General features: G+C 39.0%; 88 non-coding genes across 88 annotated transcripts; all 88 read right to left on the bottom strand.

The window, feature by feature from the left end:
- Nucleotides 1–205: 205 nt before the first annotated feature.
- Nucleotides 206–278, bottom strand: trnav-cac. The gene has a single exon. It is a non-coding gene; the product is annotated as a tRNA-Val (tRNA).
- A 228-nt stretch (nt 279–506) lies between these two features.
- Nucleotides 507–578, bottom strand: trnaq-cug. Its single transcript has one exon. It is a non-coding gene; the product is annotated as a tRNA-Gln (tRNA).
- Nucleotides 579–713: 135 nt separating this feature from the next.
- trnav-aac lies at nt 714–786 on the bottom strand. Its single transcript has one exon. It is a non-coding gene; the product is annotated as a tRNA-Val (tRNA).
- A 228-nt stretch (nt 787–1,014) lies between these two features.
- On the bottom strand, nt 1,015–1,086 carry trnaq-cug. The gene has a single exon. It is a non-coding gene; the product is annotated as a tRNA-Gln (tRNA).
- A 135-nt stretch (nt 1,087–1,221) lies between these two features.
- Nucleotides 1,222–1,294, bottom strand: trnav-aac. The gene has a single exon. It is a non-coding gene; the product is annotated as a tRNA-Val (tRNA).
- A 379-nt stretch (nt 1,295–1,673) lies between these two features.
- Nucleotides 1,674–1,745, bottom strand: trnaq-uug. Its single transcript has one exon. It is a non-coding gene; the product is annotated as a tRNA-Gln (tRNA).
- Nucleotides 1,746–1,880: 135 nt separating this feature from the next.
- trnav-cac lies at nt 1,881–1,953 on the bottom strand. The gene has a single exon. It is a non-coding gene; the product is annotated as a tRNA-Val (tRNA).
- A 228-nt stretch (nt 1,954–2,181) lies between these two features.
- Nucleotides 2,182–2,253, bottom strand: trnaq-cug. Its single transcript has one exon. It is a non-coding gene; the product is annotated as a tRNA-Gln (tRNA).
- Nucleotides 2,254–2,388: 135 nt separating this feature from the next.
- On the bottom strand, nt 2,389–2,461 carry trnav-aac. The gene has a single exon. It is a non-coding gene; the product is annotated as a tRNA-Val (tRNA).
- A 228-nt stretch (nt 2,462–2,689) lies between these two features.
- Nucleotides 2,690–2,761, bottom strand: trnaq-cug. The gene has a single exon. It is a non-coding gene; the product is annotated as a tRNA-Gln (tRNA).
- A 135-nt stretch (nt 2,762–2,896) lies between these two features.
- trnav-aac lies at nt 2,897–2,969 on the bottom strand. The gene has a single exon. It is a non-coding gene; the product is annotated as a tRNA-Val (tRNA).
- A 379-nt stretch (nt 2,970–3,348) lies between these two features.
- On the bottom strand, nt 3,349–3,420 carry trnaq-uug. The gene has a single exon. It is a non-coding gene; the product is annotated as a tRNA-Gln (tRNA).
- Nucleotides 3,421–3,555: 135 nt separating this feature from the next.
- On the bottom strand, nt 3,556–3,628 carry trnav-cac. The gene has a single exon. It is a non-coding gene; the product is annotated as a tRNA-Val (tRNA).
- Nucleotides 3,629–3,856: 228 nt separating this feature from the next.
- trnaq-cug lies at nt 3,857–3,928 on the bottom strand. Its single transcript has one exon. It is a non-coding gene; the product is annotated as a tRNA-Gln (tRNA).
- Nucleotides 3,929–4,063: 135 nt separating this feature from the next.
- Nucleotides 4,064–4,136, bottom strand: trnav-aac. The gene has a single exon. It is a non-coding gene; the product is annotated as a tRNA-Val (tRNA).
- A 228-nt stretch (nt 4,137–4,364) lies between these two features.
- trnaq-cug lies at nt 4,365–4,436 on the bottom strand. Its single transcript has one exon. It is a non-coding gene; the product is annotated as a tRNA-Gln (tRNA).
- Nucleotides 4,437–4,571: 135 nt separating this feature from the next.
- trnav-aac lies at nt 4,572–4,644 on the bottom strand. The gene has a single exon. It is a non-coding gene; the product is annotated as a tRNA-Val (tRNA).
- Nucleotides 4,645–5,015: 371 nt separating this feature from the next.
- On the bottom strand, nt 5,016–5,088 carry trnaq-uug. Its single transcript has one exon. It is a non-coding gene; the product is annotated as a tRNA-Gln (tRNA).
- Nucleotides 5,089–5,224: 136 nt separating this feature from the next.
- trnav-aac lies at nt 5,225–5,297 on the bottom strand. The gene has a single exon. It is a non-coding gene; the product is annotated as a tRNA-Val (tRNA).
- Nucleotides 5,298–5,525: 228 nt separating this feature from the next.
- On the bottom strand, nt 5,526–5,597 carry trnaq-cug. Its single transcript has one exon. It is a non-coding gene; the product is annotated as a tRNA-Gln (tRNA).
- Nucleotides 5,598–5,732: 135 nt separating this feature from the next.
- trnav-aac lies at nt 5,733–5,805 on the bottom strand. Its single transcript has one exon. It is a non-coding gene; the product is annotated as a tRNA-Val (tRNA).
- Nucleotides 5,806–6,033: 228 nt separating this feature from the next.
- Nucleotides 6,034–6,105, bottom strand: trnaq-cug. The gene has a single exon. It is a non-coding gene; the product is annotated as a tRNA-Gln (tRNA).
- Nucleotides 6,106–6,240: 135 nt separating this feature from the next.
- Nucleotides 6,241–6,314, bottom strand: trnav-aac. Its single transcript has one exon. It is a non-coding gene; the product is annotated as a tRNA-Val (tRNA).
- Nucleotides 6,315–6,688: 374 nt separating this feature from the next.
- On the bottom strand, nt 6,689–6,760 carry trnaq-uug. Its single transcript has one exon. It is a non-coding gene; the product is annotated as a tRNA-Gln (tRNA).
- A 136-nt stretch (nt 6,761–6,896) lies between these two features.
- On the bottom strand, nt 6,897–6,969 carry trnav-cac. The gene has a single exon. It is a non-coding gene; the product is annotated as a tRNA-Val (tRNA).
- Nucleotides 6,970–7,197: 228 nt separating this feature from the next.
- On the bottom strand, nt 7,198–7,269 carry trnaq-cug. Its single transcript has one exon. It is a non-coding gene; the product is annotated as a tRNA-Gln (tRNA).
- Nucleotides 7,270–7,404: 135 nt separating this feature from the next.
- On the bottom strand, nt 7,405–7,477 carry trnav-aac. The gene has a single exon. It is a non-coding gene; the product is annotated as a tRNA-Val (tRNA).
- Nucleotides 7,478–7,705: 228 nt separating this feature from the next.
- On the bottom strand, nt 7,706–7,777 carry trnaq-cug. The gene has a single exon. It is a non-coding gene; the product is annotated as a tRNA-Gln (tRNA).
- Nucleotides 7,778–7,912: 135 nt separating this feature from the next.
- Nucleotides 7,913–7,985, bottom strand: trnav-aac. Its single transcript has one exon. It is a non-coding gene; the product is annotated as a tRNA-Val (tRNA).
- A 379-nt stretch (nt 7,986–8,364) lies between these two features.
- On the bottom strand, nt 8,365–8,436 carry trnaq-uug. Its single transcript has one exon. It is a non-coding gene; the product is annotated as a tRNA-Gln (tRNA).
- A 135-nt stretch (nt 8,437–8,571) lies between these two features.
- Nucleotides 8,572–8,644, bottom strand: trnav-cac. Its single transcript has one exon. It is a non-coding gene; the product is annotated as a tRNA-Val (tRNA).
- Nucleotides 8,645–8,872: 228 nt separating this feature from the next.
- Nucleotides 8,873–8,944, bottom strand: trnaq-cug. Its single transcript has one exon. It is a non-coding gene; the product is annotated as a tRNA-Gln (tRNA).
- Nucleotides 8,945–9,079: 135 nt separating this feature from the next.
- Nucleotides 9,080–9,152, bottom strand: trnav-aac. Its single transcript has one exon. It is a non-coding gene; the product is annotated as a tRNA-Val (tRNA).
- A 228-nt stretch (nt 9,153–9,380) lies between these two features.
- On the bottom strand, nt 9,381–9,452 carry trnaq-cug. The gene has a single exon. It is a non-coding gene; the product is annotated as a tRNA-Gln (tRNA).
- A 135-nt stretch (nt 9,453–9,587) lies between these two features.
- Nucleotides 9,588–9,660, bottom strand: trnav-aac. The gene has a single exon. It is a non-coding gene; the product is annotated as a tRNA-Val (tRNA).
- Nucleotides 9,661–9,888: 228 nt separating this feature from the next.
- trnaq-cug lies at nt 9,889–9,960 on the bottom strand. The gene has a single exon. It is a non-coding gene; the product is annotated as a tRNA-Gln (tRNA).
- A 135-nt stretch (nt 9,961–10,095) lies between these two features.
- On the bottom strand, nt 10,096–10,168 carry trnav-aac. The gene has a single exon. It is a non-coding gene; the product is annotated as a tRNA-Val (tRNA).
- Nucleotides 10,169–10,396: 228 nt separating this feature from the next.
- On the bottom strand, nt 10,397–10,468 carry trnaq-cug. Its single transcript has one exon. It is a non-coding gene; the product is annotated as a tRNA-Gln (tRNA).
- Nucleotides 10,469–10,603: 135 nt separating this feature from the next.
- trnav-aac lies at nt 10,604–10,676 on the bottom strand. Its single transcript has one exon. It is a non-coding gene; the product is annotated as a tRNA-Val (tRNA).
- Nucleotides 10,677–11,111: 435 nt separating this feature from the next.
- Nucleotides 11,112–11,185, bottom strand: trnav-aac. Its single transcript has one exon. It is a non-coding gene; the product is annotated as a tRNA-Val (tRNA).
- Nucleotides 11,186–11,555: 370 nt separating this feature from the next.
- Nucleotides 11,556–11,627, bottom strand: trnaq-cug. The gene has a single exon. It is a non-coding gene; the product is annotated as a tRNA-Gln (tRNA).
- A 135-nt stretch (nt 11,628–11,762) lies between these two features.
- Nucleotides 11,763–11,835, bottom strand: trnav-aac. Its single transcript has one exon. It is a non-coding gene; the product is annotated as a tRNA-Val (tRNA).
- A 228-nt stretch (nt 11,836–12,063) lies between these two features.
- trnaq-cug lies at nt 12,064–12,135 on the bottom strand. Its single transcript has one exon. It is a non-coding gene; the product is annotated as a tRNA-Gln (tRNA).
- A 135-nt stretch (nt 12,136–12,270) lies between these two features.
- trnav-aac lies at nt 12,271–12,343 on the bottom strand. Its single transcript has one exon. It is a non-coding gene; the product is annotated as a tRNA-Val (tRNA).
- A 228-nt stretch (nt 12,344–12,571) lies between these two features.
- Nucleotides 12,572–12,643, bottom strand: trnaq-cug. Its single transcript has one exon. It is a non-coding gene; the product is annotated as a tRNA-Gln (tRNA).
- A 135-nt stretch (nt 12,644–12,778) lies between these two features.
- Nucleotides 12,779–12,851, bottom strand: trnav-aac. Its single transcript has one exon. It is a non-coding gene; the product is annotated as a tRNA-Val (tRNA).
- A 379-nt stretch (nt 12,852–13,230) lies between these two features.
- Nucleotides 13,231–13,302, bottom strand: trnaq-uug. The gene has a single exon. It is a non-coding gene; the product is annotated as a tRNA-Gln (tRNA).
- A 135-nt stretch (nt 13,303–13,437) lies between these two features.
- trnav-cac lies at nt 13,438–13,510 on the bottom strand. Its single transcript has one exon. It is a non-coding gene; the product is annotated as a tRNA-Val (tRNA).
- A 228-nt stretch (nt 13,511–13,738) lies between these two features.
- Nucleotides 13,739–13,810, bottom strand: trnaq-cug. The gene has a single exon. It is a non-coding gene; the product is annotated as a tRNA-Gln (tRNA).
- A 135-nt stretch (nt 13,811–13,945) lies between these two features.
- trnav-aac lies at nt 13,946–14,018 on the bottom strand. The gene has a single exon. It is a non-coding gene; the product is annotated as a tRNA-Val (tRNA).
- A 228-nt stretch (nt 14,019–14,246) lies between these two features.
- On the bottom strand, nt 14,247–14,318 carry trnaq-cug. Its single transcript has one exon. It is a non-coding gene; the product is annotated as a tRNA-Gln (tRNA).
- A 135-nt stretch (nt 14,319–14,453) lies between these two features.
- Nucleotides 14,454–14,526, bottom strand: trnav-aac. The gene has a single exon. It is a non-coding gene; the product is annotated as a tRNA-Val (tRNA).
- Nucleotides 14,527–14,754: 228 nt separating this feature from the next.
- trnaq-cug lies at nt 14,755–14,826 on the bottom strand. Its single transcript has one exon. It is a non-coding gene; the product is annotated as a tRNA-Gln (tRNA).
- Nucleotides 14,827–14,961: 135 nt separating this feature from the next.
- On the bottom strand, nt 14,962–15,035 carry trnav-aac. The gene has a single exon. It is a non-coding gene; the product is annotated as a tRNA-Val (tRNA).
- A 369-nt stretch (nt 15,036–15,404) lies between these two features.
- Nucleotides 15,405–15,476, bottom strand: trnaq-cug. The gene has a single exon. It is a non-coding gene; the product is annotated as a tRNA-Gln (tRNA).
- A 135-nt stretch (nt 15,477–15,611) lies between these two features.
- Nucleotides 15,612–15,684, bottom strand: trnav-aac. The gene has a single exon. It is a non-coding gene; the product is annotated as a tRNA-Val (tRNA).
- Nucleotides 15,685–15,912: 228 nt separating this feature from the next.
- Nucleotides 15,913–15,984, bottom strand: trnaq-cug. The gene has a single exon. It is a non-coding gene; the product is annotated as a tRNA-Gln (tRNA).
- Nucleotides 15,985–16,119: 135 nt separating this feature from the next.
- Nucleotides 16,120–16,192, bottom strand: trnav-aac. The gene has a single exon. It is a non-coding gene; the product is annotated as a tRNA-Val (tRNA).
- Nucleotides 16,193–16,627: 435 nt separating this feature from the next.
- On the bottom strand, nt 16,628–16,700 carry trnav-aac. The gene has a single exon. It is a non-coding gene; the product is annotated as a tRNA-Val (tRNA).
- Nucleotides 16,701–16,927: 227 nt separating this feature from the next.
- trnaq-cug lies at nt 16,928–16,999 on the bottom strand. The gene has a single exon. It is a non-coding gene; the product is annotated as a tRNA-Gln (tRNA).
- A 135-nt stretch (nt 17,000–17,134) lies between these two features.
- trnav-aac lies at nt 17,135–17,207 on the bottom strand. Its single transcript has one exon. It is a non-coding gene; the product is annotated as a tRNA-Val (tRNA).
- Nucleotides 17,208–17,435: 228 nt separating this feature from the next.
- On the bottom strand, nt 17,436–17,507 carry trnaq-cug. The gene has a single exon. It is a non-coding gene; the product is annotated as a tRNA-Gln (tRNA).
- A 135-nt stretch (nt 17,508–17,642) lies between these two features.
- On the bottom strand, nt 17,643–17,716 carry trnav-aac. Its single transcript has one exon. It is a non-coding gene; the product is annotated as a tRNA-Val (tRNA).
- Nucleotides 17,717–18,085: 369 nt separating this feature from the next.
- trnaq-cug lies at nt 18,086–18,157 on the bottom strand. The gene has a single exon. It is a non-coding gene; the product is annotated as a tRNA-Gln (tRNA).
- A 135-nt stretch (nt 18,158–18,292) lies between these two features.
- Nucleotides 18,293–18,365, bottom strand: trnav-aac. The gene has a single exon. It is a non-coding gene; the product is annotated as a tRNA-Val (tRNA).
- Nucleotides 18,366–18,593: 228 nt separating this feature from the next.
- On the bottom strand, nt 18,594–18,665 carry trnaq-cug. The gene has a single exon. It is a non-coding gene; the product is annotated as a tRNA-Gln (tRNA).
- Nucleotides 18,666–18,800: 135 nt separating this feature from the next.
- Nucleotides 18,801–18,873, bottom strand: trnav-aac. Its single transcript has one exon. It is a non-coding gene; the product is annotated as a tRNA-Val (tRNA).
- A 228-nt stretch (nt 18,874–19,101) lies between these two features.
- trnaq-cug lies at nt 19,102–19,173 on the bottom strand. The gene has a single exon. It is a non-coding gene; the product is annotated as a tRNA-Gln (tRNA).
- A 135-nt stretch (nt 19,174–19,308) lies between these two features.
- trnav-aac lies at nt 19,309–19,382 on the bottom strand. Its single transcript has one exon. It is a non-coding gene; the product is annotated as a tRNA-Val (tRNA).
- Nucleotides 19,383–19,751: 369 nt separating this feature from the next.
- On the bottom strand, nt 19,752–19,823 carry trnaq-cug. Its single transcript has one exon. It is a non-coding gene; the product is annotated as a tRNA-Gln (tRNA).
- Nucleotides 19,824–19,958: 135 nt separating this feature from the next.
- On the bottom strand, nt 19,959–20,031 carry trnav-aac. The gene has a single exon. It is a non-coding gene; the product is annotated as a tRNA-Val (tRNA).
- A 228-nt stretch (nt 20,032–20,259) lies between these two features.
- On the bottom strand, nt 20,260–20,331 carry trnaq-cug. Its single transcript has one exon. It is a non-coding gene; the product is annotated as a tRNA-Gln (tRNA).
- A 135-nt stretch (nt 20,332–20,466) lies between these two features.
- Nucleotides 20,467–20,539, bottom strand: trnav-aac. The gene has a single exon. It is a non-coding gene; the product is annotated as a tRNA-Val (tRNA).
- Nucleotides 20,540–20,767: 228 nt separating this feature from the next.
- Nucleotides 20,768–20,839, bottom strand: trnaq-cug. The gene has a single exon. It is a non-coding gene; the product is annotated as a tRNA-Gln (tRNA).
- Nucleotides 20,840–20,974: 135 nt separating this feature from the next.
- trnav-aac lies at nt 20,975–21,048 on the bottom strand. Its single transcript has one exon. It is a non-coding gene; the product is annotated as a tRNA-Val (tRNA).
- Nucleotides 21,049–21,417: 369 nt separating this feature from the next.
- On the bottom strand, nt 21,418–21,489 carry trnaq-cug. Its single transcript has one exon. It is a non-coding gene; the product is annotated as a tRNA-Gln (tRNA).
- A 135-nt stretch (nt 21,490–21,624) lies between these two features.
- trnav-aac lies at nt 21,625–21,697 on the bottom strand. Its single transcript has one exon. It is a non-coding gene; the product is annotated as a tRNA-Val (tRNA).
- A 228-nt stretch (nt 21,698–21,925) lies between these two features.
- Nucleotides 21,926–21,997, bottom strand: trnaq-cug. Its single transcript has one exon. It is a non-coding gene; the product is annotated as a tRNA-Gln (tRNA).
- A 135-nt stretch (nt 21,998–22,132) lies between these two features.
- On the bottom strand, nt 22,133–22,205 carry trnav-aac. The gene has a single exon. It is a non-coding gene; the product is annotated as a tRNA-Val (tRNA).
- Nucleotides 22,206–22,433: 228 nt separating this feature from the next.
- trnaq-cug lies at nt 22,434–22,505 on the bottom strand. Its single transcript has one exon. It is a non-coding gene; the product is annotated as a tRNA-Gln (tRNA).
- Nucleotides 22,506–22,873: 368 nt separating this feature from the next.
- Nucleotides 22,874–22,946, bottom strand: trnav-aac. Its single transcript has one exon. It is a non-coding gene; the product is annotated as a tRNA-Val (tRNA).
- Nucleotides 22,947–23,325: 379 nt separating this feature from the next.
- trnaq-uug lies at nt 23,326–23,397 on the bottom strand. The gene has a single exon. It is a non-coding gene; the product is annotated as a tRNA-Gln (tRNA).
- Nucleotides 23,398–23,532: 135 nt separating this feature from the next.
- On the bottom strand, nt 23,533–23,605 carry trnav-cac. The gene has a single exon. It is a non-coding gene; the product is annotated as a tRNA-Val (tRNA).
- Nucleotides 23,606–23,833: 228 nt separating this feature from the next.
- On the bottom strand, nt 23,834–23,905 carry trnaq-cug. The gene has a single exon. It is a non-coding gene; the product is annotated as a tRNA-Gln (tRNA).
- Nucleotides 23,906–24,040: 135 nt separating this feature from the next.
- On the bottom strand, nt 24,041–24,113 carry trnav-aac. The gene has a single exon. It is a non-coding gene; the product is annotated as a tRNA-Val (tRNA).
- A 228-nt stretch (nt 24,114–24,341) lies between these two features.
- Nucleotides 24,342–24,413, bottom strand: trnaq-cug. Its single transcript has one exon. It is a non-coding gene; the product is annotated as a tRNA-Gln (tRNA).
- A 135-nt stretch (nt 24,414–24,548) lies between these two features.
- trnav-aac lies at nt 24,549–24,621 on the bottom strand. Its single transcript has one exon. It is a non-coding gene; the product is annotated as a tRNA-Val (tRNA).
- Nucleotides 24,622–25,049: 428 nt separating this feature from the next.
- Nucleotides 25,050–25,122, bottom strand: trnav-aac. Its single transcript has one exon. It is a non-coding gene; the product is annotated as a tRNA-Val (tRNA).
- Between the last annotated feature and the right edge of the window lie 89 nt (nt 25,123–25,211).

The raw sequence follows: 25,211 nt of genomic DNA, 5'->3' as shown, positions 1-25,211 counted from the left end.
GTTCTACTGAGACTTGAACTCAGATCTCTGGATTCAAAGCCCAGAGTGCTAACCATTACACCATAGAACCATCACATGTCAATGAAAGAGCGGTACACTTGATTTCAAAGATCCCTTCATTAAAGTCGGTTGCGATATAATGATTCACATACACGGAAGGCTTGATGTGTAACTACACATTGTGAAGAGCATAACCCACAAAAGCTGTTTCTGTCTGGTTTCGAACCAGAGACCTTTTGCGTGTGAAGCAAACGTGATAACCACTACACTACAGAAACTCTTTCTCTTTGAGTACTTCCCAGTAGAGGGTCCAAAATTTGTCTAAGAATAATGTCATCTCTACGCATGATACAATGTCAAATAGTTATACCACAGATCCTCTCAGAGACCCCAGTATGTTGGTGAGAAATCGGGCAGACGTATACTTGCGCCAAATTTCACATTGTAGTCCATTAACTTGCCCTGAAATGAAAAGATATATTGATGAAATTAGGAGAAAAGACAAAAGGTTCTACTGAGACTTGAACTCAGATTGCTGGAGTCAGAGTCCAGAGTGCTAACCAATACACCATAGAACCTTCAAGTGTCAATTAAGGAGTAGTAGACTTGATTTTAACGATACCTGCATTACAGTTGATTACCATATAATCCTTCACATTACAGGAAGACTTGATGTCTCACTACACATTGTGAAAAGCATAACCTACAAGGTCTGTTTCTGTCTGGTTTCGAACCAGAGACCTTTTGCGTGTTAAGCAAAGGTGATAACCACTACACTACAGAAACTCTCTCTCTTTGAGTACTTCCCAGTAGAGGGACCAAAATTTGTCTAAGAATAATGTCATCGCTACGCATGATACAATGTCAAATAGTTATACCACAGATCCTCTCAGAGACCCCAGTATGTTGGTGAGAAATCGGGCAGACGTATACTTGCGCCAAATTTCACATTGTAGTCCATTAACTTGCCCTGAAATGAAAAGATATATTGATGAAATTAGGAGAAAAGACAAAAGGTTCTACTGAGACTTGAACTCAGATTGCTGGAGTCAGAGTCCAGAGTGCTAACCATTACACCATAGAACCTTCAAGTGTCAATTAAGGAGTAGTAGACTTGATTTTAACGATACCTGCATTACAGTTGATTACCATATAATCCTTCACATTACAGGAAGACTTGATGTCTCACTACACATTGTGAAAAGCATAACCTACAAGGTCTGTTTCTGTCTGGTTTCGAACCAGAGACCTTTTGCGTGTTAAGCAAACGTGATAATCACTACACTACAGAAACACTTTCTCTCTGAAGAGTTCCGGGTAGAGGGTTCAAAATCTGTTAAACAATAATGTCATCGATGTGCATGGAACAATGTCAAATAGTTATACCACAGATCCTCTCAGAGACTCCAGTATGTTGGTGAACAAACGGGCAGACTTATACTTGTGACAAATTTCACAATGTTGTCCATAGACTAATCTTGGAATTAAAATTTGTTCTTGCCTAATATCATCGATGGGCATGATACAATGTCAAATAGTTATACCACAGATCCTCTCAGAGAGCACAGTATGTTGGTGAAAAAGAGGGCAGCCTTATACTTGTGTTAAATTTCACATTATAGTCCATTAACTTGCCTTGAAATGAAAAGATATATTGAAGATTTAAGGACATAAGGTTCTACTGAGACTTGAACTCAGATCTCTGGATTCAAAGCCCAGAGTGCTAACCATTACACCATAGAACCATCACATGTCAATGAAAGAGCGGTACACTTGATTTCAAAGATCCCTTCATTAAAGTCGGTTGCGATATAATGATTCACATAACAGGAAGGCTTGATGTGTAACTACACATTGTGAAGAGCATAACCCACAAAAGCTGTTTCTGTCTGGTTTCGAACCAGAGACCTTTTGCGTGTGAAGCAAACGTGATAACCACTACACTACAGAAACTCTTTCTCTTTGAGTACTTCCCAGTAGAGGGTCCAAAATTTGTCTAAGAATAATGTCATCGCTACGCATGATACAATGTCAAATAGTTATACCACAGATCCTCTCAGAGACCCCAGTATGTTGGTGAGAAATCGGGCAGATGTATACTTGCGCCATATTTCACATTGTAGTCCATTAACTTGCCCTGAAATGAAAAGATATATTGATGAAATTAGGAGAAAAGACAAAAGGTTCTACTGAGACTTGAACTCAGATTGCTGGAGTCAGAGTCCAGAGTGCTAACCATTACACCATAGAACCTTCAAGTGTCAATTAAGGAGTAGTAGACTTGATTTTAACGATACCTGCATTACAGTTGATTACCATATAATCCTTCACATTACAGGAAGACTTGATGTCTCACTACACATTGTGAAAAGCATAACCTACAAGGTCTGTTTCTGTCTGGTTTCGAACCAGAGACCTTTTGCGTGTTAAGCAAACGTGATAACCACTACACTACAGAAACTCTTTCTCTTTGAGTACTTCCCAGTAGAGGGTCCAAAATTTGTCTAAGAATAATGTCATCTCTACGCATGATACAATGTCAAATAGTTATACCACAGATCCTCTCAGAGACCCCAGTATGTTGGTGAGAAATCGGGCAGACGTATACTTGCGCCAAATTTCACATTGTAGTCCATTAACTTGCCCTGAAATGAAAAGATATATTGATGAAATTAGGAGAAAAGACAAAAGGTTCTACTGAGACTTGAACTCAGATTGCTGGAGTCAGAGTCCAGAGTGCTAACCATTACACCATAGAACCTTCAAGTGGCATTTAAGGAGTAGTAGACTTGATTTTAACAATACCTGCATTACAGTTGATTGCCATATAATCCTTCACATTACAGGAAGACTTGATGTCTCACTACACATTGTGAAAAGCATAACCTACAAGGTCTGTTTCTGTCTGGTTTCGAACCAGAGACCTTTTGCGTGTTAAGCAAACGTGATAATCACTACACTACAGAAACACTTTCTCTCTGAAGAGTTCCGGGTAGAGGGTTCAAAATCTGTTAAACAATAATGTCATCGATGTGCATGGAACAATGTCAAATAGTTATACCACAGATCCTCTCAGAGACTCCAGTATGTTGGTGAACAAACGGGCAGACTTATACTTGTGACAAATTTCACAATGTTGTCCATAGACTAATCTTGGAATCAAAATTTGTTCTTGCCTAATATCATCGATGGGCATGATACAATGTCAAATAGTTATACCACAGATCCTCTCAGAGAGCACAGTATGTTGGTGAAAAAGCGGGCAGCCTTATACTTGTGTTAAATTTCACATTATAGTCCATTAACTTGCCTTGAAATGAAAAGATATATTGAAGATTTAAGGACATAAGGTTCTACTGAGACTTGAACTCAGATCTCTGGATTCAAAGCCCAGAGTGCTAACCATTACACCATAGAACCATCACATGTCAATGAAAGAGCGGTACACTTGATTTCAAAGATCCCTTCATTAAAGTCGGTTGCGATATAATGATTCACATAACAGGAAGGCTTGATGTGTAACTACACATTGTGAAGAGCATAACTCACAAAAGCTGTTTCTGTCTGGTTTCGAACCAGAGACCTTTTGCGTGTGAAGCAAACGTGATAACCACTACACTACAGAAACTCTTTCTCTTTGAGTACTTCCCAGTAGAGGGTCCAAAATTTGTCTAAGAATAATGTCAACTCTACGCATGATACAATGTCAAATAGTTATACCACAGATCCTCTCAGAGACCCCAGTATGTTGGTGAGAAATCGGGCAGAAGTATACTTGCGCCATATTTCACATTGTAGTCCATTAACTTGCCCTGAAATGAAAAGATATATTGATGAAATTAGGAGAAAAGACAAAAGGTTCTACTGAGACTTGAACTCAGATTGCTGGAGTCAGAGTCCAGAGTGCTAACCATTACACCATAGAACCTTCAAGTGGCATTTAAGGAGTAGTAGACTTGATTTTAACGATACCTGCATTACAGTTGATTGCCATATAATACTTCACATTACAGGAAGACTTGATGTCTCACTACACATTGTGAAAAGCATAACCTACAAGGTCTGTTTCTGTCTGGTTTCGAACCAGAGACCTGTTGCGTGTTAAGCAAACGTGATAACCACTACACTACAGAAACTCTTTCTCTTTGAGTACTTCCCAGTAGAGGGTCCAAAATTTGTCTAAGAATAATGTCATCGCTACGCATGATACAATGTCAAATAGTTATACCACAGATCCTCTCAGAGACCCCAGTATGTTGGTGAGAAATCGGGCAGACGTATACTTGCGCCAAATTTCACATTGTAGTCCATTAACTTGCCCTGAAATGAAAAGATATATTGATGAAATTAGGAGAAAAGACAAAAGGTTCTACTGAGACTTGAACTCAGATTGCTGGAGTCAGAGTCCAGAGTGCTAACCAATACACCATAGAACCTTCAAGCGGCATTTAAGGAGTAGTAGACTTGATTTTAACAATACCTGCATTACAGTTGATTGCCATATAATCCTTCACATTACAGGAAGACTTGATGTCTCACTACACATTGTGAAAAGCATAACCTACAAGGTCTGTTTCTGTCTGGTTTCGAACCAGAGACCTTTTGCGTGTTAAGCAAAGGTGATAATCACTACACTACAGAAACACTTTCTCTCTGAAGAGTTCCGGGTAGAGGGTTCAAAATCTGTTAAACAATAATGTCATCGATGTGCATGGAACAATGTCAAATAGTTATACCACAGATCCTCTCAGAGACTCCAGTATGTTGGTGAACAAACGGGCAGACTTATACTTGTGACAAATTTCACAATGTTGTCCATAGACTAATCTTGGAATGAAAATTTGTTCTTGCCTAATATCATCGATGGGCATGATACAATGTCAAATAGTTATACCACAGATCCTCTCAGAGAGCACAGTATGTTGGTGAAAAAGCGGGCAGCCTTATACTTGTGTTAAATTTCACATTATAGTCCATTAACTTGCCTTGAAATGAAAAGATATATTGAAGATTTAAGGTTCTACTGAGACTTGAACTCAGATCTGCTGGAGTCAAAGTCCAGAGTGCTAACCATTACACCATAGAACCATCACAGTGTCATTAAGAGCGGTAGCACTTGATTTCAAAGATCCCTGCATTAAAGTTGATTGCGATATAATGATTCACATAACAGGAAGACTTGATGTCTAACTACACATTGTGAAAAGCATAACCTACAAAAGTCTGTTTCTGTCTGGTTTCGAACCAGAGACCTTTTGCGTGTTAAGCAAACGTGATAACCACTACACTACAGAAACTCTTTCTCTTTGAGTACTTCCCAGTAGAGGGTCCAAAATTTGTCTAAGAATAATGTCATCGCTACGCATGATACAATGTCAAATAGTTATACCACAGATCCTCTCAGAGACCCCAGTATGTTGGTGAGAAATCGGGCAGACGTATACTTGCGCCAAATTTCACATTGTAGTCCATTAACTTGCCCTGAAATGAAAAGATATATTGATGAAATTAGGAGAAAATTAAAAAGGTTCTACTGAGACTTGAACTCAGATTGCTGGAGTCAGAGTCCAGAGTGCTAACCATTACACCATAGAACCTTCAAGTGTCATTTAAGGAGTAGTAGACTTGATTTTAACGATACCTGCATTACAGTTGATTGCCATATAATACTTCACATTACAGGAAGACTTGATGTCTCACTACACATTGTGAAAAGCATAACCTACAAGGTCTGTTTCTGTCTGGTTTCGAACCAGAGACCTTTTGCGTGTTAAGCAAATGTGATAACCACTACACTACAGAAACTCTTTCTCTTTGAGTACTTCCCAGTAGAGGGTCCAAAATTTGTCTAAGAATAATGTCATCGCTACGCATGATACAATGTCAAATAGTTATACCACAGATCCTCTCAGAGACCCCAGTATGTTGGTGAGAAATCGGGCAGAAGTATACTTGCGCCAAATTTCACATTGTAGTCCATTAACTTGCCCTGAAATGAAAAGATATATTGATGAAATTAGGAGAAAAGACAAAAGGTTCTACTGAGACTTGAACTCAGATTGCTGGAGTCAGAGTCCAGAGTGCTAACCAATACACCATAGAACCTTCAAGCGGCATTTAAGGAGTAGTAGACTTGATTTTAACAATACCTGCATTACAGTTGATTGCCATATAATCCTTCACATTACAGGAAGACTTGATGTCTCACTACACATTGTGAAAAGCATAACCTACAAGGTCTGTTTCTGTCTGGTTTCGAACCAGAGACCTTTTGCGTGTTAAGCAAACGTGATAATCACTACACTACAGAACACTTTCTCTCTGAAGAGTTCCGGGTAGAGGGTTCAAAATCTGTTAAACAATAATGTCATCGATGTGCATGGAACAATGTCAAATAGTTATACCACAGATCCTCTCAGAGACTCCAGTATGTTGGTGAACAAACGGGCAGACTTATACTTGTGACAAATTTTACAATGTTGTCCATAGACTAATCTTGGAATCAAAATTTGTTCTTGCCTAATATCATCGATGGGCATGATACAATGTCAAATAGTTATACCACAGATCCTCTCAGAGAGCACAGTATGTTGGTGAAAAAGCGGGCAGCCTTATACTTGTGTTAAATTTCACATTATAGTCCATTAACTTGCCTTGAAATGAAAAGATATATTGAAGATTTAGACATAGGTTCTACTGAGACTTGAACTCAGATCTCTGGAGTCAAAGTCCAGAGTGCTAACCATTACACCATAGAACCATCACAGTGTCAATTAAAGAGCGGTAGACTTGATTTCAAAGATCCCTTCATTAAAGTCGGTTGCGATATAATGATTCACATAACAGGAAGACTTGATGTGTAACTACACATTGTGAAGAGCATAACCCTACAAAGCTGTTTCTGTCTGGTTTCGAACCAGAGACCTTTTGCGTGTGAAGCAAACGTGATAACCACTACACTACAGAAACTCTTTCTCTTTGAGTACTTCCCAGTAGAGGGTCCAAAATTTGTCTAAGAATAATGTCATCGCTACGCATGATACAATGTCAAATAGTTATACCACAGATCCTCTCAGAGACCCCAGTATGTTGGTGAGAAATCGGGCAGACGTATACTTGCGCCAAATTTCACATTGTAGTCCATTAACTTGCCCTGAAATGAAAAGATATATTGATGAAATTAGGAGAAAATTCAAAAGGTTCTACTGAGACTTGAACTCAGATTGCTGAAGTCAGAGTCCAGAGTGCTAACCATTACACCATAGAACCTTCAAGTGTCATTTAAGGAGTAGTAGACTTGATTTTAACGATACCTGCATTACAGTTGATTGCCATATAATACTTCACATTACAGGAAGACTTGATGTCTCACTACACATTGTGAAAAGCATAACCTACAAGGTCTGTTTCTGTCTGGTTTCGAACCAGAGACCTGTTGCGTGTTAAGCAAACGTGATAACCACTACACTACAGAAACTCTTTCTCTTTGAGTACTTCCCAGTAGAGGGTCCAAAATTTGTCTAAGAATAATGTCATCGCTACGCATGATACAATGTCAAATAGTTATACCACAGATCCTCTCAGAGACCCCAGTATGTTGGTGAGAAATCGGGCAGACGTATACTTGCGCCAAATTTCACATTGTAGTCCATTAACTTGCCCTGAAATGAAAAGATATATTGATGAAATTAGGAGAAAAGACAAAAGGTTCTACTGAGACTTGAACTCAGATTGCTGGAGTCAGAGTCCAGAGTGCTAACCAATACACCATAGAACCTTCAAGCGGCATTTAAGGAGTAGTAGACTTGATTTTAACAATACCTGCATTACAGTTGATTGCCATATAATCCTTCACATTACAGGAAGACTTGATGTCTCACTACACATTGTGAAAAGCATAACCTACAAGGTCTGTTTCTGTCTGGTTTCGAACCAGAGCCCTTTTGCGTGTTAAGCAAACGTGATAATCACTACACTACAGAAACACTTTCTCTCTGAAGAGTTCCGGGTAGAGGGTTCAAAATCTGTTAAACAATAATGTCATCGATGTGCATGGAACAATGTCAAATAGTTATACCACAGATCCTCTCAGAGACTCCAGTATGTTGGTGAACAAACGGGCAGACTTATACTTGTGACAAATTTCACAATGTTGTCCATAGACTAATCTTGGAATGAAAATTTGTTCTTGCCTAATATCATCGATGGGCATGATACAATGTCAAATAGTTATACCACAGATCCTCTCAGAGAGCACAGTATGTTGGTGAAAAAGCGGGCAGCCTTATACTTGTGTTAAATTTCACATTATAGTCCATTAACTTGCCTTGAAATGAAAAGATATATTGAACATTTAAGGACATAAGGTTCTACTGAGACTTGAACTCAGATCTCTGGATTCAAAGCCCAGAGTGCTAACCATTACACCATAGAACCATCACATGTCAATGAAAGAGCGGTACACTTGATTTCAAAGATCCCTTCATTAAAGTCGGTTGCGATATAATGATTCACATAACAGGAAGGCCTGATGTGTAACTACACATTGTGAAGAGCATAACCCACAAAAGCTGTTTCTGTCTGGTTTCGAACCAGAGACCTTTTGCGTGTGAAGCAAACGTGATAACCACTACACTACAGAAACTCTTTCTCTTTGAGTACTTCCCAGTAGAGGGTCCAAAATTTGTCTAAGAATAATGTCATCGCTACGCATGATACAATGTCAAATAGTTATACCACAGATCCTCTCAGAGACCCCAGTATGTTGGTGAGAAATCGGGCAGATGTATACTTGCGCCATATTTCACATTGTAGTCCATTAACTTGCCCTGAAATGAAAAGATATATTGATGAAATTAGGAGAAAAGACAAAAGGTTCTACTGAGACTTGAACTCAGATTGCTGGAGTCAGAGTCCAGAGTGCTAACCATTACACCATAGAACCTTCAAGTGGCATTTAAGGAGTAGTAGACTTGATTTTAACAATACCTGCATTACAGGTGATTGCCATATAATCCTTCACATTACAGGAAGACTTGATGTCTCACTACACATTGTGAAAAGCATAACCTACAAGGTCTGTTTCTGTCTGGTTTCGAACCAGAGACCTTTTGCGTGTTAAGCAAACGTGATAACCACTACACTACAGAAACTCTTTCTCTTTGAGTACTTCCCAGTAGAGGGTCCAAAATTTGTCTAAGAATAATGTCATCGCTACGCATGATACAATGTCAAATAGTTATACCACAGATCCTCTCAGAGACCCCAGTATGTTGGTGAGAAATCGGGCAGACGTATACTTGCGCCAAATTTCACATTGTAGTCCATTAACTTGCCCTGAAATGAAAAGATATATTGATGAAATTAGGAGAAAAGACAAAAGGTTCTACTGAGACTTGAACTCAGATTGCTGGAGTCAGAGTCCAGAGTGCTAACCAATACACCATAGAACCTTCAAGCTGCATTTAAGGAGTAGTAGACTTGATTTTAACAATACCTGCATTACAGTTGATTGCCATATAATCCTTCACATTACAGGAAGACTTGATGTCTCACTACACATTGTGAAAAGCATAACCTACAAGGTCTGTTTCTGTCTGGTTTCGAACCAGAGACCTTTTGCGTGTTAAGCAAACGTGATAACCACTACACTACAGAAACTCTTTCTCTTTGAGTACTTCCCAGTAGAGGGTCCAAAATTTGTCTAAGAATAATGTCATCGCTACGCATGATACAATGTCAAATAGTTATACCACAGATCCTCTCAGAGACCCCAGTATGTTGGTGAGAAATCGGGCAGACGTATACTTGCGCCAAATTTCACATTGTAGTCCATTAACTTGCCCTGAAATGAAAAGATATATTGATGAAATTAGGAGAAAAGACAAAAGGTTCTACTGAGACTTGAACTCAGATTGCTGGAGTCAGAGTCCAGAGTGCTAACCAATACACCATAGAACCTTCAAGCGGCATTTAAGGAGTAGTAGACTTGATTTTAACAATACCTGCATTACAGTTGATTGCCATATAATCCTTCACATTACAGGAAGACTTGATGTCTCACTACACATTGTGAAAAGCATAACCTACAAGGTCTGTTTCTGTCTGGTTTCGAACCAGAGACCTTTTGCGTGTTAAGCAAACGTGATAACCACTACACTACAGAAACTCTTTCTCTTTGAGTACTTCCCAGTAGAGGGTCCAAAATTTGTCTAAGAATAATGTCATCGCTACGCATGATACAATGTCAAATAGTTATACCACAGATCCTCTCAGAGACCCCAGTATGTTGGTGAGAAATCGGGCAGACGTATACTTGCGCCAAATTTCACATTGTAGTCCATTAACTTGCCCTGAAATGAAAAGATATATTGATGAAATTAGGAGAAAAGACAAAAGGTTCTACTGAGACTTGAACTCAGATTGCTGGAGTCAGAGTCCAGAGTGCTAACCATTACACCATAGAACCTTCAAGTGTCATTTAAGGAGTAGTAGACTTGATTTTAACGATACCTGCATTACAGTTGATTGCCATATAATACTTCACATTACAGGAAGACTTGATGTCTCACTACACATTGTGAAAAGCATAACCTACAAGGTCTGTTTCTGTCTGGTTTCGAACCAGAGACCTTTTGGTTGTTAAGCAAATGTGATAACCACTACACTACAGAAACTCTTTCTCTTTGAGTACTTCCCAGTAGAGGGTCCAAAATTTGTCTAAGAATAATGTCATCGCTACGCATGATACAATGTCAAATAGTTATACCACAGATCCTCTCAGAGACCCCAGTATGTTGGTGAGAAATCGGGCAGACGTATACTTGCGCCAAATTTCACATTGTAGTCCATTAACTTGCCCTGAAATGAAAAGATATATTGATGAAATTAGGAGAAAAGACAAAAGGTTCTACTGAGACTTGAACTCAGATTGCTGGAGTCAGAGTCCAGAGTGCTAATCAATACACCATAGAACCTTCAAGCGGCATTTAAGGAGTAGTAGACTTGATTTTAACAATACCTGCATTACAGTTGATTGCCATATAATCCTTCACATTACAGGAAGACTTGATGTCTCACTACACATTGTGAAAAGCATAACCTACAAGGTCTGTTTCTGTCTGGTTTCGAACCAGAGACCTTTTGCGTGTTAAGCAAACGTGATAATCACTACACTACAGAACACTTTCTCTCTGAAGAGTTCCGGGTAGAGGGTTCAAAATCTGTTAAACAATAATGTCATCGATGTGCATGGAACAATGTCAAATAGTTATACCACAGATCCTCTCAGAGACTCCAGTATGTTGGTGAACAAACGGGCAGACTTATACTTGTGACAAATTTTACAATGTTGTCCATAGACTAATCTTGGAATCAAAATTTGTTCTTGCCTAATATCATCGATGGGCATGATACAATGTCAAATAGTTATACCACAGATCCTCTCAGAGAGCACAGTATGTTGGTGAAAAAGCGGGCAGCCTTATACTTGTGTTAAATTTCACATTATAGTCCATTAACTTGCCTTGAAATGAAAAGATATATTGAAGATTATAAGGTTCTACTGAGACTTGAACTCAGATTGCTGGAGTCAGAGTCCAGAGTGCTAACCATTACACCATAGAACCTTCAAGTGGCATTTAAGGAGTAGTAGACTTGATTTTAACAATACCTGCATTACAGTTGATTGCCATATAATCCTTCACATTACAGGAAGACTTGATGTCTCACTACACATTGTGAAAAGCATAACCTACAAGGTCTGTTTCTGTCTGGTTTCGAACCAGAGACCTTTTGCGTGTTAAGCAAACGTGATAACCACTACACTACAGAAACTCTTTCTCTTTGAGTACTTCCCAGTAGAGGGTCCAAAATTTGTCTAAGAATAATGTCATCGCTACGCATGATACAATGTCAAATAGTTATACCACAGATCCTCTCAGAGACCCCAGTATGTTGGTGAGAAATCGGGCAGACGTATACTTGCGCCAAATTTCACATTGTAGTCCATTAACTTGCCCTGAAATGAAAAGATATATTGATGAAATTAGGAGAAAATTCAAAAGGTTCTACTGAGACTTGAACTCAGATTGCTGAAGTCAGAGTACAGAGTGCTAACCATTACACCATAGAACCTTCAAGTGTCATTTAAGGAGTAGTAGACTTGATTTTAACGATACCTGCATTACAGTTGATTGCCATATAATACTTCACATTACAGGAAGACTTGATGTCTCACTACACATTGTGAAAAGCATAACCTACAAGGTCTGTTTCTGTCTGGTTTCGAACCAGAGACCTGTTGCGTGTTAAGCAAACGTGATAACCACTACACTACAGAAACTCTTTCTCTTTGAGTACTTCCCAGTAGAGGGTCCAAAATTTGTCTAAGAATAATGTCATCGCTACGCATGATACAATGTCAAATAGTTATACCACAGATCCTCTCAGAGACCCCAGTATGTTGGTGAGAAATCGGGCAGACGTATACTTGCGCCAAATTTCACATTGTAGTCCATTAACTTGCCCTGAAATGAAAAGATATATTGATGAAATTAGGAGAAAAGACAAAAGGTTCTACTGAGACTTGAACTCAGATTGCTGGAGTCAGAGTCCAGAGTGCTAACCAATACACCATAGAACCTTCAAGCGGCATTTAAGGAGTAGTAGACTTGATTTTAACAATACCTGCATTACAGTTGATTGCCATATAATCCTTCACATTACAGGAAGACTTGATGTCTCACTACACATTGTGAAAAGCATAACCTACAAGGTCTGTTTCTGTCTGGTTTCGAACCAGAGCCCTTTTGCGTGTTAAGCAAACGTGATAATCACTACACTACAGAAACACTTTCTCTCTGAAGAGTTCCGGGTAGAGGGTTCAAAATCTGTTAAACAATAATGTCATCGATGTGCATGGAACAATGTCAAATAGTTATACCACAGATCCTCTCAGAGACTCCAGTATGTTGGTGAACAAACGGGCAGACTTATACTTGTGACAAATTTCACAATGTTGTCCATAGACTAATCTTGGAATGAAAATTTGTTCTTGCCTAATATCATCGATGGGCATGATACAATGTCAAATAGTTATACCACAGATCCTCTCAGAGAGCACAGTATGTTGGTGAAAAAGCGGGCAGCCTTATACTTGTGTTAAATTTCACATTATAGTCCATTAACTTGCCTTGAAATGAAAAGATATATTGAAGATTTAAGGACATAAGGTTCTACTGAGACTTGAACTCAGATCTCTGGATTCAAAGCCCAGAGTGCTAACCATTACACCATAGAACCATCACATGTCAATGAAAGAGCGGTACACTTGATTTCAAAGATCCCTTCATTAAAGTCGGTTGCGATATAATGATTCACATAACAGGAAGGCCTGATGTGTAACTACACATTGTGAAGAGCATAACCCACAAAAGCTGTTTCTGTCTGGTTTCGAACCAGAGACCTTTTGCGTGTGAAGCAAACGTGATAACCACTACACTACAGAAACTCTTTCTCTTTGAGTACTTCCCAGTAGAGGGTCCAAAATTTGTCTAAGAATAATGTCATCGCTACGCATGATACAATGTCAAATAGTTATACCACAGATCCTCTCAGAGACCCCAGTATGTTGGTGAGAAATCGGGCAGATGTATACTTGCGCCATATTTCACATTGTAGTCCATTAACTTGCCCTGAAATGAAAAGATATATTGATGAAATTAGGAGAAAAGACAAAAGGTTCTACTGAGACTTGAACTCAGATTGCTGGAGTCAGAGTCCAGAGTGCTAACCATTACACCATAGAACCTTCAAGTGGCATTTAAGGAGTAGTAGACTTGATTTTAACAATACCTGCATTACAGTTGATTGCCATATAATCCTTCACATTACAGGAAGACTTGATGTCTCACTACACATTGTGAAAAGCATAACCTACAAGGTCTGTTTCTGTCTGGTTTCGAACCAGAGACCTTTTGCGTGTTAAGCAAACGTGATAACCACTACACTACAGAAACTCTTTCTCTTTGAGTACTTCCCAGTAGAGGGTCCAAAATTTGTCTAAGAATAATGTCATCGCTACGCATGATACAATGTCAAATAGTTATACCACAGATCCTCTCAGAGACCCCAGTATGTTGGTGAGAAATCGGGCAGACGTATACTTGCGCCAAATTTCACATTGTAGTCCATTAACTTGCCCTGAAATGAAAAGATATATTGATGAAATTAGGAGAAAAGACAAAAGGTTCTACTGAGACTTGAACTCAGATTGCTGGAGTCAGAGTCCAGAGTGCTAACCAATACACCATAGAACCTTCAAGCTGCATTTAAGGAGTAGTAGACTTGATTTTAACAATACCTGCATTACAGTTGATTGCCATATAATCCTTCACATTACAGGAAGACTTGATGTCTCACTACACATTGTGAAAAGCATAACCTACAAGGTCTGTTTCTGTCTGGTTTCGAACCAGAGACCTTTTGCGTGTTAAGCAAACGTGATAACCACTACACTACAGAAACTCTTTCTCTTTGAGTACTTCCCAGTAGAGGGTCCAAAATTTGTCTAAGAATAATGTCATCGCTACGCATGATACAATGTCAAATAGTTATACCACAGATCCTCTCAGAGACCCCAGTATGTTGGTGAGAAATCGGGCAGACGTATACTTGCGCCAAATTTCACATTGTAGTCCATTAACTTGCCCTGAAATGAAAAGATATATTGATGAAATTAGGAGAAAAGACAAAAGGTTCTACTGAGACTTGAACTCAGATTGCTGGAGTCAGAGTCCAGAGTGCTAACCAATACACCATAGAACCTTCAAGCGGCATTTAAGGAGTAGTAGACTTGATTTTAACAATACCTGCATTACAGTTGATTGCCATATAATCCTTCACATTACAGGAAGACTTGATGTCTCACTACACATTGTGAAAAGCATAACCTACAAAGTCTGTTTCTGTCTGGTTTCGAACCAGAGACCTTTTGCGTGTTAAGCAAACGTGATAATCACTACACTACAGAACACTTTCTCTCTGAAGAGTTCCGGGTAGAGGGTTCAAAATCTGTTAAACAATAATGTCATCGATGTGCATGGAACAATGTCAAATAGTTATACCACAGATCCTCTCAGAGACTCCAGTATGTTGGTGAACAAACGGGCAGACTTATACTTGTGACAAATTTTACAATGTTGTCCATAGACTAATCTTGGAATCAAAATTTGTTCTTGCCTAATATCATCGATGGGCATGATACAATGTCAAATAGTTATACCACAGATCCTCTCAGAGAGCACAGTATGTTGGTGAAAAAGCGGGCAGCCTTATACTTGTGTTAAATTTCACATTATAGTCCATTAACTTGCCTTGAAATGAAAAGATATATTGAAGATTTAAGGTTCTACTGAGACTTGAACTCAGATTGCTGGAGTCAGAGTCCAGAGTGCTAACCATTACACCATAGAACCTTCAAGTGGCATTTAAGGAGTAGTAGACTTGATTTTAACAATACCTGCATTACAGTTGATTGCCATATAATCCTTCACATTACAGGAAGACTTGATGTCTCACTACACATTGTGAAAAGCATAACCTACAAGGTCTGTTTCTGTCTGGTTTCGAACCAGAGACCTTTTGCGTGTTAAGCAAACGTGATAACCACTACACTACAGAAACTCTTTCTCTTTGAGTACTTCCCAGTAGAGGGTCCAAAATTTGTCTAAGAATAATGTCATCGCTACGCATGATACAATGTCAAATAGTTATACCACAGATCCTCTCAGAGACCCCAGTATGTTGGTGAGAAATCGGGCAGACGTATACTTGCGCCAAATTTCACATTGTAGTCCATTAACTTGCCCTGAAATGAAAAGATATATTGATGAAATTAGGAGAAAATTAAAAAGGTTCTACTGAGACTTGAACTCAGATTGCTGGAGTCAGAGTCCAGAGTGCTAACCATTACACCATAGAACCTTCAAGTGTCATTTAAGGAGTAGTAGACTTGATTTTAACGATACCTGCATTACAGTTGATTGCCATATAATACTTCACATTACAGGAAGACTTGATGTCTCACTACACATTGTGAAAAGCATAACCTACAAAGTCTGTTTCTGTCTGGTTTCGAACCAGAGACCTTTTGCGTGTTAAGCAAATGTGATAACCACTACACTACAGAAACTCTTTCTCTTTGAGTACTTCCCAGTAGAGGGTCCAAAATTTGTCTAAGAATAATGTCATCGCTACGCATGATACAATGTCAAATAGTTATACCACAGATCCTCTCAGAGACCCCAGTATGTTGGTGAGAAATCGGGCAGACGTATACTTGCGCTAAATTTCACATTGTAGTCCATTAACTTGCCCTGAAATGAAAAGATATATTGATGAAATTAGGAGAAAAGACAAAAGGTTCTAGTGAGACTTGAACTCAGATTGCTGGAGTCAGAGTCCAGAGTGATAACCAATATACCATAGAACCTTCAAGCGGCATTTAAGGAGTAGTAGACTTGATTTTAACAATACCTGCATTACAGTTGATTGCCATATAATCCTTCACATTACAGGAAGACTTGATGTCTCACTACACATTGTGAAAAGCATAACCTACAAGGTCTGTTTCTGTCTGGTTTCGAACCAGAGACCTTTTGCGTGTTAAGCAAACGTGATAACCACTACACTACAGAAACTCTTTCTCTTTGATACTTCCCAGTAGAGGGTCCAAAATTTGTCCTAAGAATAATGTCATCGCTACGCATGATACAATGTCAAATAGTTATACCACAGATCCTCTCAGAGACCCCAGTATGTTGGTGAGAAATCGGGCAGACGTATACTTGCGCCAAATTTCACTTGTAGTCCATTAACTTGCCCTGAAATGAAAAGATATATTGATGAAATTAGGAGAAAAGACAAAAGGTTCTACTGAGACTTGAACTCAGATTGCTGGAGTCAGAGTCCAGAGTGCTAACCAATACACCATAGAACCTTCAAGCTGCATTTAAGGAGTAGTAGACTTGATTTTAACAATACCTGCATTACAGTTGATTGCCATATAATCCTTCACATTACAGGAAGACTTGATGTCTCACTACACATTGTGAAAAGCATAACCTACAAGGTCTGTTTCTGTCTGGTTTCGAACCAGAGACCTTTTGCGTGTTAAGCAAACGTGATAACCACTACACTACAGAAACTCTTTCTCTTTGAGTACTTCCCAGTAGAGGGTCCAAAATTTGTCTAAGAATAATGTCATCGCTACGCATGATACAATGTCAAATAGTTATACCACAGATCCTCTCAGAGACCCCAGTATGTTGGTGAGAAATCGGGCAGACGTATACTTGCGCCAAATTTCACATTGTAGTCCATTAACTTGCCCTGAAATGAAAAGATATATTGATGAAATTAGGAGAAAAGACAAAAGGTTCTACTGAGACTTGAACTCAGATTGCTGGAGTCAGAGTCCAGAGTGCTAACCAATACACCATAGAACCTTCAAGCGGCATTTAAGGAGTAGTAGACTTGATTTTAACAATACCTGCATTACAGTTGATTGCCATATAATCCTTCACATTACAGGAAGACTTGATGTCTCACTACACATTGTGAAAAGCATAACCTACAAAGTCTGTTTCTGTCTGGTTTCGAACCAGAGACCTTTTGCGTGTTAAGCAAACGTGATAATCACTACACTACAGAACACTTTCTCTCTGAAGAGTTCCGGGTAGAGGGTTCAAAATCTGTTAAACAATAATGTCATCGATGTGCATGGAACAATGTCAAATAGTTATACCACAGATCCTCTCAGAGACTCCAGTATGTTGGTGAACAAACGGGCAGACTTATACTTGTGACAAATTTTACAATGTTGTCCATAGACTAATCTTGGAATCAAAATTTGTTCTTGCCTAATATCATCGATGGGCATGATACAATGTCAAATAGTTATACCACAGATCCTCTCAGAGAGCACAGTATGTTGGTGAAAAAGCGGGCAGCCTTATACTTGTGTTAAATTTCACATTATAGTCCATTAACTTGCCTTGAAATGAAAAGATATATTGAAGATTTAAGGTTCTACTGAGACTTGAACTCAGATTGCTGGAGTCAGAGTCCAGAGTGCTAACCATTACACCATAGAACCTTCAAGTGGCATTTAAGGAGTAGTAGACTTGATTTTAACAATACCTGCATTACAGTTGATTGCCATATAATCCTTCACATTACAGGAAGACTTGATGTCTCACTACACATTGTGAAAAGCATAACCTACAAGGTCTGTTTCTGTCTGGTTTCGAACCAGAGACCTTTTGCGTGTTAAGCAAACGTGATAACCACTACACTACAGAAACTCTTTCTCTTTGAGTACTTCCCAGTAGAGGGTCCAAAATTTGTCTAAGAATAATGTCATCGCTACGCATGATACAATGTCAAATAGTTATACCACAGATCCTCTCAGAGACCCCAGTATGTTGGTGAGAAATCGGGCAGACGTATACTTGCGCCAAATTTCACATTGTAGTCCATTAACTTGCCCTGAAATGAAAAGATATATTGATGAAATTAGGAGAAAATTAAAAAGGTTCTACTGAGACTTGAACTCAGATTGCTGGAGTCAGAGTCCAGAGTGCTAACCATTACACCATAGAACCTTCAAGTGTCATTTAAGGAGTAGTAGACTTGATTTTAACGATACCTGCATTACAGTTGATTGCCATATAATACTTCACATTACAGGAAGACTTGATGTCTCACTACACATTGTGAAAAGCATAACCTACAAGGTCTGTTTCTGTCTGGTTTCGAACCAGAGACCTTTTGCGTGTTAAGCAAATGTGATAACCACTACACTACAGAAACTCTTTCTCTTTGAGTACTTCCCAGTAGAGGGTCCAAAATTTGTCTAAGAATAATGTCATCGCTACGCATGATACAATGTCAAATAGTTATACCACAGATCCTCTCAGAGACCCCAGTATGTTGGTGAGAAATCGGGCAGACGTATACTTGCGCCAAATTTCACATTGTAGTCCATTAACTTGCCCTGAAATGAAAAGATATATTGATGAAATTAGGAGAAAAGACAAAAGGTTCTACTGAGACTTGAACTCAGATTGCTGGAGTCAGAGTCCAGAGTGCTAACCAATACACCATAGAACCTTCAAGCGGCATTTAAGGAGTAGTAGACTTGATTTTAACAATACCTGCATTACAGTTGATTGCCATATAATCCTTCACATTACAGGAAGACTTGATGTCTCACTACACATTGTGAAAAGCATAACCTACAAGGTCTGTTTCTGTCTGGTTTCGAACCAGAGACCTTTTGCGTGTTAAGCAAACGTGATAATCACTACACTACAGAACACTTTCTCTCTGAAGAGTTCCGGGTAGAGGGTTCAAAATCTGTTAAACAATAATGTCATCGATGTGCATGGAACAATGTCAAATAGTTATACCACAGATCCTCTCAGAGACTCCAGTATGTTGGTGAACAAACGGGCAGACTTATACTTGTGACAAATTTTACAATGTTGTCCATAGACTAATCTTGGAATCAAAATTTGTTCTTGCCTAATATCATCGATGGGCATGATACAATGTCAAATAGTTATACCACAGATCCTCTCAGAGAGCACAGTATGTTGGTGAAAAAGCGGGCAGCCTTATACTTGTGTTAAATTTCACATTATAGTCCATTAACTTGCCTTGAAATGAAAAGATATATTGAAGATTTAAGGTTCTACTGAGACTTGAACTCAGATTGCTGGAGTCAGAGTCCAGAGTGCTAACCATTACACCATAGAACCTTCAAGTGGCATTTAAGGAGTAGTAGACTTGATTTTAACAATACCTGCATTACAGTTGATTGCCATATAATCCTTCACATTACAGGAAGACTTGATGTCTCACTACACATTGTGAAAAGCATAACCTACAAGGTCTGTTTCTGTCTGGTTTTGAACCAGAGACCTTTTGCGTGTTAAGCAAACGTGATAACCACTACACTACAGAAACTCTTTCTCTTTGAGTACTTCCCAGTAGAGGGTCCAAAATTTGTCTAAGAATAATGTCATCGCTACGCATGATACAATGTCAAATAGTTATACCACAGATCCTCTCAGAGACCCCAGTATGTTGGTGAGAAATCGGGCAGACGTATACTTGCGCCAAATTTCACATTGTAGTCCATTAACTTGCCCTGAAATGAAAAGATATATTGATGAAATTAGGAGAAAATTCAAAAGGTTCTACTGAGACTTGAACTCAGATTGCTGAAGTCAGAGTACAGAGTGCTAACCATTACACCATAGAACCTTCAAGTGTCATTTAAGGAGTAGTAGACTTGATTTTAACGATACCTGCATTACAGTTGATTGCCATATAATACTTCACATTACAGGAAGACTTGATGTCTCACTACACATTGTGAAAAGCATAACCTACAAGGTCTGTTTCTGTCTGGTTTCGAACCAGAGACCTGTTGCGTGTTAAGCAAACGTGATAACCACTACACTACAGAAACTCTTTCTCTTTGAGTACTTCCCAGTAGAGGGTCCAAAATTTGTCTAAGAATAATGTCATCGCTACGCATGATACAATGTCAAATAGTTATACCACAGATCCTCTCAGAGACCCCAGTATGTTGGTGAGAAATCGGGCAGACGTATACTTGCGCCAAATTTCACATTGTAGTCCATTAACTTGCCCTGAAATGAAAAGATATATTGATGAAATTAGGAGAAAAGACAAAAGGTTCTACTGAGACTTGAACTCAGATTGCTGGAGTCAGAGTCCAGAGTGCTAACCAATACACCATAGAACCTTCAAGCGGCATTTAAGGAGTAGTAGACTTGATTTTAACAATACCTGCATTACAGTTGATTGCCATATAATCCTTCACATTACAGGAAGACTTGATGTCTCACTACACATTGTGAAAAGCATAACCTACAAGGTCTGTTTCTGTCTGGTTTCGAACCAGAGACCTTTTGCGTGTTAAGCAAACGTGATAATCACTACACTACAGAACACTTTCTCTCTGAAGAGTTCCGGGTAGAGGGTTCAAAATCTGTTAAACAATAATGTCATCGATGTGCATGGAACAATGTCAAATAGTTATACCACAGATCCTCTCAGAGACTCCAGTATGTTGGTGAACAAACGGGCAGACTTATACTTGTGACAAATTTTACAATGTTGTCCATAGACTAATCTTGGAATCAAAATTTGTTCTTGCCTAATATCATCGATGGGCATGATACAATGTCAAATAGTTATACCACAGATCCTCTCAGAGAGCACAGTATGTTGGTGAAAAAGCGGGCAGCCTTATACTTGTGTTAAATTTCACATTATAGTCCATTAACTTGCCTTGAAATGAAAAGATATATTGAAGATTTAAGGTTCTACTGAGACTTGAACTCAGATTGCTGGAGTCAGAGTCCAGAGTGCTAACCATTACACCATAGAACCTTCAAGTGGCATTTAAGGAGTAGTAGACTTGATTTTAACAATACCTGCATTACAGTTGATTGCCATATAATCCTTCACATTACAGGAAGACTTGATGTCTCACTACACATTGTGAAAAGCATAACCTACAAGGTCTGTTTCTGTCTGGTTTTGAACCAGAGACCTTTTGCGTGTTAAGCAAACGTGATAACCACTACACTACAGAAACTCTTTCTCTTTGAGTACTTCCCAGTAGAGGGTCCAAAATTTGTCTAAGAATAATGTCATCGCTACGCATGATACAATGTCAAATAGTTATACCACAGATCCTCTCAGAGACCCCAGTATGTTGGTGAGAAATCGGGCAGACGTATACTTGCGCCAAATTTCACATTGTAGTCCATTAACTTGCCCTGAAATGAAAAGATATATTGATGAAATTAGGAGAAAATTCAAAAGGTTCTACTGAGACTTGAACTCAGATTGCTGAAGTCAGAGTACAGAGTGCTAACCATTACACCATAGAACCTTCAAGTGTCATTTAAGGAGTAGTAGACTTGATTTTAACGATACCTGCATTACAGTTGATTGCCATATAATACTTCACATTACAGGAAGACTTGATGTCTCACTACACATTGTGAAAAGCATAACCTACAAGGTCTGTTTCTGTCTGGTTTCGAACCAGAGACCTGTTGCGTGTTAAGCAAACGTGATAACCACTACACTACAGAAACTCTTTCTCTTTGAGTACTTCCCAGTAGAGGGTCCAAAATTTGTCTAAGAATAATGTCATCGCTACGCATGATACAATGTCAAATAGTTATACCACAGATCCTCTCAGAGACCCCAGTATGTTGGTGAGAAATCGGGCAGACGTATACTTGCGCCAAATTTCACATTGTAGTCCATTAACTTGCCCTGAAATGAAAAGATATATTGATGAAATTAGGAGAAAAGACAAAAGGTTCTACTGAGACTTGAACTCAGATTGCTGAAGTCAGAGTCCAGAGTGCTAACCAATACACCATAGAACCTTCAAGCGGCATTTAAGGAGTAGTAGACTTGATTTTAACAATACCTGCATTACAGTTGATTGCCATATAATCCTTCACATTACAGCAGGGGTGTCAAACTCCAGTCCTCGAGGGCCACTGTCCTGCAACTTTTAGATGTGCCTCTGCTGCACCACACCTGAATAGAATGATTAGGTCGTTAGCAAGGCTGGGAGAACTGATCTACACAAGGAGGAGGTAATTAAGACGTTTCATTTCAGTGTTTTGTAGCTGTGGCACATCTAAAAACTGCAGGACTGTGGCCCTCGAGGACTGGAGTTTGACACCTGTGCATTACAGGAAGACTTGATGTCTCACTACACATTGTGAAAAGCATAACCTACAAGGTCTGTTTCTGTCTGGTTTCGAACCAGAGCCCTTTTGCGTGTTAAGCAAACGTGATAATCACTACACTACAGAAACACTTTCTCTCTGAAGAGTTCCGGGTAGAGGGTTCAAAATCTGTTAAACAATAATGTCATCGATGTGCATGGAACAATGTCAAATAGTTATACCACAGATCCTCTCAGAGACTCCAGTATGTTGGTGAACAAACGGGCAGACTTATACTTGTGACAAATTTCACAATGTTGTCCATAGACTAATCTTGGAATGAAAATTTGTTCTTGCCTAATATGATCGATGGGCATGATACAATGTCAAATAGTTATACCACAGATCCTCTCAGAGAGCACAGTATGTTGGTGAAAAAGCGGGCAGCCTTATACTTGTGTTAAATTTCACATTATAGTCCATTAACTTGCCTTGAAATGAAAAGATATATTGAAGATTTAAGGACATAAGGTTCTACTGAGACTTGAACTCAGATCTCTGGATTCAAAGCCCAGAGTGCTAACCATTACACCATAGAACCATCACATGTCAATGAAAGAGCGGTACACTTGATTTCAAAGATCCCTTCATTAAAGTCGGTTGCGATATAATGATTCACATAACAGGAAGGCCTGATGTGTAACTACACATTGTGAAGAGCATAACCCACAAAAGCTGTTTCTGTCTGGTTTCGAACCAGAGACCTTTTGCGTGTGAAGCAAACGTGATAACCACTACACTACAGAAACTCTTTCTCTTTGAGTACTTCCCAGTAGAGGGTCCAAAATTTGTCTAAGAATAATGTCATCGCTACGCATGATACAATGTCAAATAGTTATACCACAGATCCTCTCAGAGACCCCAGTATGTTGGTGAGAAATCGGGCAGATGTATACTTGCGCCATATTTCACATTGTAGTCCATTAACTTGCCCTGAAATGAAAAGATATATTGATGAAATTAGGAGAAAAGACAAAAGGTTCTACTGAGACTTGAACTCAGATTGCTGGAGTCAGAGTCCAGAGTGCTAACCATTACACCATAGAACCTTCAAGTGGCATTTAAGGAGTAGTAGACTTGATTTTAACAATACCTGCATTACAGTTGATTGCCATATAATCCTTCACATTACAGGAAGACTTGATGTCTCACTACACATTGTGAAAAGCATAACCTACAAGGTCTGTTTCTGTCTGGTTTCGAACCAGAGACCTTTTGCGTGTTAAGCAAACGTGATAACCACTACACTACAGAAACTCTTTCTCTTTGAGTACTTCCCAGTAGAGGGTCCAAAATTTGTCTAAGAATAATGTCATCGCTACGCATGATACAATGTCAAATAGTTATACCACAGATCCTCTCAGAGACCCCAGTATGTTGGTGAGAAATCGGGCAGACGTATACTTGCGCCAAATTTCACATTGTAGTCCATTAACTTGCCCTGAAATGAAAAGATATATTGATGAAATTAGGAGAAAATTCAAAAGGTTCTACTGAGACTTGAACTCAGATTGCTGGAGTCAGAGTCCAGAGTGCTAACCATTACACCATAGAACCTTCAAGTGTCATTTAAGGAGTAGTAGACTTGATTTTAACGATACCTGCATTACAGTTGATTGCCATATAATACTTCACATTACAGGAAGACTTGATGTCTCACTACACATTGTGAAAAGCATAACCTACAAGGTCTGTTTCTGTCTGGTTTCGAACCAGAGACCTTTTGCGTGTTAAGCAAACGTGATAACCACTACACTACAGAAACTCTTTCTCTTTGAGTACTTCCCAGTAGAGGGTCCAAAATTTGTCTAAGAATAATGTCATCGCTACGCATGATACAATGTCAAATAGTTATACCACAGATCCTCTCAGAGACCCCAGTATGTTGGTGAGAAATCGGGCAGACGTATACTTGCGCCAAATTTCACATTGTAGTCCATTAACTTGCCCTGAAATGAAAAGATATATTGATGAAATTAGGAGAAAAGACAAAAGGTTCTACTGAGACTTGAACTCAGATTGCTGGAGTCAGAGTGCTAACCAATACACCATAGAACCTTCAAGCGGCATTTAAGGAGTAGTAGACTTGATTTTAACAATACCTGCATTACAGTTGATTGCCATATAATCCTTCACATTACAGGAAGACTTGATGTCTCACTACACATTGTGAAAAGCATAATCTACAAGGTCTGTTTCTGTCTGGTTTCGAACCAGAGACCTTTTGCGTGTTAAGCAAACGTGATAACCACTACACTACAGAAACTCTTTCTATTTGAGTACTTCCCAGTAGAGGGTCCAAAATTTGTCTAAGAATAATGTCATCGCTACGCATGATACAATGTCAAATAGTTA

The sequence above is a fragment of the Xiphophorus maculatus genome, chromosome 20 (assembly GCF_002775205.1).
Source record: "Xiphophorus maculatus strain JP 163 A chromosome 20, X_maculatus-5.0-male, whole genome shotgun sequence".
Lineage (NCBI taxonomy): Eukaryota > Metazoa > Chordata > Actinopteri > Cyprinodontiformes > Poeciliidae > Xiphophorus > Xiphophorus maculatus.
Note: the sequence above shows the minus strand (reverse complement) of the source record. Positions and strands in the feature narration are given on the sequence as shown.